Here is a 5,674-nt window from a genome sequence, read left to right as displayed (position 1 = left end):
TAGGCAGTATATGAAACTCCAAACAGGAGAAATATGAAGATACTTATGTCTAATGTAATGTTCATCAAAGGGTAGCCTTAGCAGAGTAGGAATTCAATAATCAAGTATATCAGAGGGGTCATTTTGTAAAGAGTTAGCCTTGGTCGAGTTCAGATCCACCCATGAGCACAGCCTTCTTGCAGCTCCTCTGTCCTCAGTCCACACTTGCCACCAGTTCTCCATGGATGACGATATCACTGCGCTCATCATTGACAATGGCTCTGGCATGTGTAAAACCAGCTATGCCGGTGATGATGTTCCCCAGACCATCTTCCCCTCCATCAAGGGTGGCCCTAGGTACCAGGATGTTATGGTGGGTATGGGTCAGAAGGACTTCTATGTAGGCAATAAGGCCCAGAGCAAGAGAGGCATCCTGACCCTGAAGTACCCCATTGAACATTGCATTGTCACCAACTGAGACAATATGGAGAAGCTCTGGCACCATACCTTCTACAATGAGCTCCATGTAGTCCCCGAGGAGCACCCTGCACTGCTCACTGAGGCCCCCCTGAACTCTAAAGCCAACCATGAAAAGTTGACCTAGATCATGTTTGAGACCTTCAATAACCCAGCCACATAGGTAGCCATCCAGGCTGTGCTGTCCCTGTATGCCTCTGGTCCTACCACTGGCATTGTGATGGACTCCAGAGACAGAGTCACCCACTCTGTACCCATCTACGAGGGCTATGCTCTCCCTCATGCCATCCTGTATCTGGACCTGGCTGGCTGGGGCCTGACAGACTACCTCATGAAGATCCTGACCAAACGAGGCTACAGCTTCACCACCACAGCTGAGAGGGAAATCATGCGTGACATCAAAGAGGAGCTGTGCTATGCTGCCCTAGAGTTCAAGCAGGAGATGGCCACTGCTGCATCCTCTTCCTCCCTGGAGAAGAGCTATGAGCTACTTCATGGTCAGGTCATCACTCTTGGCAATGAGCAGTTCTGATGCCCTGAAACTCTTTTCCAGCCTTCCTTCTTGGGTATGGAATCCTGTGGTATCCATGAAACTACATTCAGTTCCATCATGAAGTGTGACGTTGACATAAACAAACACCTCCATGACAACACAGTGCTGTCTAGAGGTACATCACAATGTACCCAGGCATTGAGGACAGGATGTAGAAGATCACTGCTCCTCCTGAATGCAAGTACTCTGTGTAGATCCTTGGCTCCATCCTCACTTCACTGTCTACCTTCCAGCAGATGTGGATCAGCAAGCAGTAGTACGATGAGTTCAGCCCCTCCATCATGAACCACAAATCCTTCTAGGCAGACTGTTACTGACGTGTGCTTTACACCCTTTCTTTGACAAAACCTAACTTGAGCAGAAAAAAAAAAATACGAGATAACATTGGCATGACTGGTTTGGTTTGGTTTGGTTTGGTTTGGGTTTTTTTGTTACTCTATTTTTAAGGTTTTTTTTTAAATAAAGTTTTTTTTGTTTTTGTTTATTGGCATTTTTGACTCAGGATTTAAAAACTGTAACAGTATTGGTGTCAGAAGTCAATTGGAGCAAATCCCCTCGAGTTCAACAATGTGGCTGAGGACTTTGATTGTACATTGGTTTGTTTTCTTTTTTTCAATAGTCATTCCAAGTATCCATGAAATATATGGTTACAAGAAGTCCCTCACCCTACCAAAAGCCACCCACACTCCTAAGAAGATGGCCACATCCATGCCCTGAGTTCACACCAGGGAAGGTGACAGCATTGCTTCGGTGTAAATTATGTACTGCAAATTTTTTTTAAATCTTCCACCTTAATACTTCTTTATTTTTTTTTTCATTTCTGAATGGTCAGCCATCATGCTTCCCCTTTTTGTCCCCCCCCCAACTTGATGTATGAAGGCTTTGGTCTCCCTGGGAGTTGGTTGAGGTGTTGAGGCAGGCAGGGATGGCCTATACACTGACTTGAGACCATTTTAATAAAAGTGAACACCTAACAAACAGAAAAAAAAGAGCTAGCCTCTTTGTCCACCCATCTTTGCTACTGTCCAACAAGCTTATGAACAAAGTGGCCATGGTGACAGAGATTGACATTATGCATGGCAAAAATAGCATCGAATTCCACTCAAAAAGGTTTGTCTGGCTACTTACTGCTGCTGCTGTTAAGTGCCAGATCTGCCAGCAGCAGAGACCAACACCATTTGAATGGAGCTTTCAATATGACATTATTCCCAAGGTAACCAGCCAATGTCTTAGTATTGGGTTGTCTATGTTAGATCACTTCCATCATGGAACCTGCAGAACATTGTTCTTACTAGTTATAGAGTTTCCTTTCCTGAAAATAATGCTTCTACCCAATAATCTGTAGAATTATTGAATGTCTTATCCACAAATACAGCATTGTTTCTGACCAGGAACTCATTTCATAACCAGAGAAATACAACAGTAGTCTCATACTCACCAAATTTGCTCATTTTGCCTATGCATATCACCATCCTAAAGCATGTGTATTGATAGAATGATGGAATGACCCTTTAAAGATATCATTATCTAATTAGGGTATAATAGCTTGTAGGGCTGGAGAAGGATTCTCAAGAAGGCTACATACACTTTTAATCAACTTCCAATATGCAATACTGGTTCTCATATAGCCAAGATTCACTAGTCCAGGAATCGAGGAGTGAAAATAGAAACAGTTCCACTCGATATCATTCCTACTCCTATGCTGTTATGCTTTGAAAGCCTAGAAGTTTGGCTTCCAGAGGAAAGAATAATTCTACCAGAAGACACAACAAACATTCAGCTGGAAGCTAAGACTTTCTGAAGGTCACTTTGAGCTCTAAATTCTACCTCTAAGCCAACAGGCTAAGAAAAAAAAATAACAGTTAAGAGGGCTGCTTGGAGACTGGTGAGATGGCTCAGAGGGTAAGAGCACTGACTGCTCTTCTGAAGGTCATGAGTTCAAATCCCAGCAACCACATTGTGGCTCACAATCACCCATAATGAAATCTGATCAGATGCCTTCTTCTGGTGGTCTGAAGACAGCTACAGTGTACTCATTTATAATAATAAATAAATCTAAAAAAAAAAAAGTCTTTAGCCGGGCGGTGGTGGTGCACGCCTTTAATCCTAGCACTTGGGAGGCAGATGCAGGAGGATTTCTGAGTTCTGAGTTCGAGGCCAGCCTGGTCTATGGAGTGAGTTTCAGGACAGCCAGGACTACACAGAGAAACCCTGTCTCGAAAAACCAAAAAAAAAAAGGGGGGGTTGCTTGATCTAGACTACTGGGGTGGGGGGTCAAGGTGGGGAGAAGGTAAGGAAGCTTATGTGTGGAGTGCAGGAGAATCCTTTAGGGCATCTTTAGTGTTAACTTTTAGTGTTAAAGTCAATGAAACCTGTTCATCAAGGAAACCTCTTTTTGTAACATATAAAGACAATACAGAAAATCACAATCAGTCAAAATTCAGAGTTGTAGAGCACCGTCCCAACTCATACACCTACAACTCCAGAACCTAACACTTGGGGATCATTGCAAAAGAGGGGGCAGAAAGATTGTAATGCCCAGAGGGGCAGGTTGCTTGGTATAAGATTGTGATTCCTTGTAATATATAAGAAACTATACCCATAAAGTCTCACCAAAATGACCACCCGAATGAATATAAGGTGAACAAGGACAACAACAATAGACATGCTAATGTGAATAAAGGAAAGCCCAGAAGGCCTCAGCCCTACACAACGAACTACAGGCAACTAAGGAAAGCTGAGAGTGGGAGAAATAGTCTCCAGAGAATGCACCAATTGGTTATCCAATAGCATGTGGTCAGCCCTGAAACTACATACATACAAGTAACATTATACAAAATGAGCAGGTTGTATTTATGTGTTTGTATATAATATATTGTATCTTTTATATATAATATATTGTGCTATATGATATATATGTATATATGTGTATATATACATATATATGTATGTGTGTATATATACATATTATATATGTATATATATTGAAAAAGAGACCATAAATTTGAAAGAGAACAAAGGGAGGAATTAAGAGAGTTTGTAGGATAAAAAGGAAAGGGGAAATTTTACAGGAATTTTAATCCAACAACATGGCTGCTCTGGCAATGGATCATATCCAAAGACCTGCCAGGTCTATGTAATCTGGCTGAAATGCAGACATGACTTGGATTACAATATGATTTGGTTGGAAAACAGACACCTCCTTAGTATGCACCTTTAATCCCAAACAATGAAGGTAGAGTTAGTTTGTAGAAGAAAGCAGCCATGTTTGAAAGTGACATCAAATTGAGGGGCAAACAAAATGATCAATCAAAGAAAGATTTGACAGAACAAGTCAGGGATAGGATATTCCTAATTCTCACAAGAACAGATAGGAAGGAGAGTGCACTTTAGAGGAGGGCAGGGAGATAAAGGGTGGTATGGAAGGTGGTGGGTGGTGTATGGTGCATGTGTGTGTGAGAGTGCGCACGTGTGTGTATGTGTGTGTGTGTGTGTGTGTGTGTGTGTGTGTGTGTGTGTGTATGTGTGTGTGTGGCAGTTTTACTGGGACATTTTTACAGAGACAGGTTATAGAGAGAACAAGGTAGTGTTAGATGAAGACAGAACGAGCCAGAGAATGAGGAGCCAGACAATTAGAACATATTTCCAAAGTTATTATGAGGCAAGGCAGAGCAATTCAGTCAGAAGCCAAGAGAAGACAGATTGAATCAGTTAGCTTTGAAGATTAAAATGTATGGTGGCTAGATATTTACAGGCCTAGAGATAGAACAGAAAAGAAAATGCTCTGGGCTCAGCCTAAGCCATGTATTCATAAATCTTGGGTATGGCTCTCATCTCATCACTTCATCTGAGCAAATAAAAGCAACATTTACAGGAAATGATGTAATTATATTAAATTTTAAGACAGTTAAAAAATCAATGGGGAATTTCAACAATGCAATTTAGGCAGAGTAACAAAGGGCCCAAATCATTAATGGATCTTCCTTCAGGAAAAGATAAACCTACTGAGGTACTTGGTGAGATCTAAGAAAATTGAGAATAGATCATAGAAGAAAGTAGTTATAAATAACCACTAAGACCATGTCACCAGTTGCTGAAATTAAGATGACAATTGACGTGAGTGTTTCCATCCTATTTTGTTAAAAACATGTTTGTGCATACATAACTATATAGTGGGCTTATAAGTACATTGTCTTCCCTCTATTTCTTTATCATGTAATGTAATACCAACAAAGATAGCAGCAGTGGTTAAGTGATGTAAATCTATATTATCATGTTTAAGTAATGAGACACTAAAAGAACAAGCATTTCTCAAGAAACTTTGCCACCTATTATAAATATATAATGCATTTTTGGTTGTACGTGGTATAGTAACACTATGAATTACTTAGTAATATAGTAACAGTGTGAATACTTAGAATTATAACCTGATTGTTGTTTATATTTGAAAATTAAGCATAACGAAAGGAGATGTTATTGTGTGTCAAGTTGATGACGGCTGGACTTGTGGTGGCTAATCTTGATTGTCAAGTTGTCTGAAATCAACTGAAACCCCAGTGGCTGGCACTCTTATAAGGGATTTTCTTGATCAGATTATTCAAAAGAAGATTACCTACCCTGTATGTGGGAGGTATCTTCTAGTCCCCAGATAAAATTATATTGAAG

General features: G+C 40.6%; 1 pseudogene; it reads left to right on the top strand.

Moving 5' to 3' along the window:
• Window positions 1-214: 214 nt before the first annotated feature.
• LOC116089196 lies at window positions 215-1,311 on the top strand (annotated as a pseudogene).
• Window positions 1,312-5,674: the final 4,363 nt, after the last annotated feature.

The sequence above is a fragment of the Mastomys coucha genome, chromosome X (genome assembly GCF_008632895.1).
Source record: "Mastomys coucha isolate ucsf_1 chromosome X, UCSF_Mcou_1, whole genome shotgun sequence".
NCBI classification, from domain to species: Eukaryota; Metazoa; Chordata; class Mammalia; order Rodentia; family Muridae; genus Mastomys; species Mastomys coucha.
This window is presented reverse-complemented; position numbering and strand designations above follow the sequence as displayed.